Consider the following 301-nt stretch of genomic DNA (forward strand, 5'->3'; position numbering starts at 1 on the left):
GGAATTTGTAAAAATCCATTTGATCAGATTCAATAACTGGAAACATTTTCTAAAATCTTAATACATAAAATTGCTCCACTAAATAGGTTGTACAACCCTTCAAACATTAAAATATAATAGTAATAATAATAATAAAACATAAAATAAATATATAAATAAAAATTAATAAAATAAAAATATTATAAAAATGTTAGTAGCAGTAATAATAATAAAAGCTCAAATAGTAATTTGAAAAATTCCAAATACCATTAACATTATGAAAACAAATGCAAAAGTAAATGCACGAGTACAATTCCTTTTT

This window comes from Penaeus monodon, chromosome 15 (assembly GCF_015228065.2).
Source record: "Penaeus monodon isolate SGIC_2016 chromosome 15, NSTDA_Pmon_1, whole genome shotgun sequence".
NCBI classification, from domain to species: Eukaryota; Metazoa; Arthropoda; class Malacostraca; order Decapoda; family Penaeidae; genus Penaeus; species Penaeus monodon.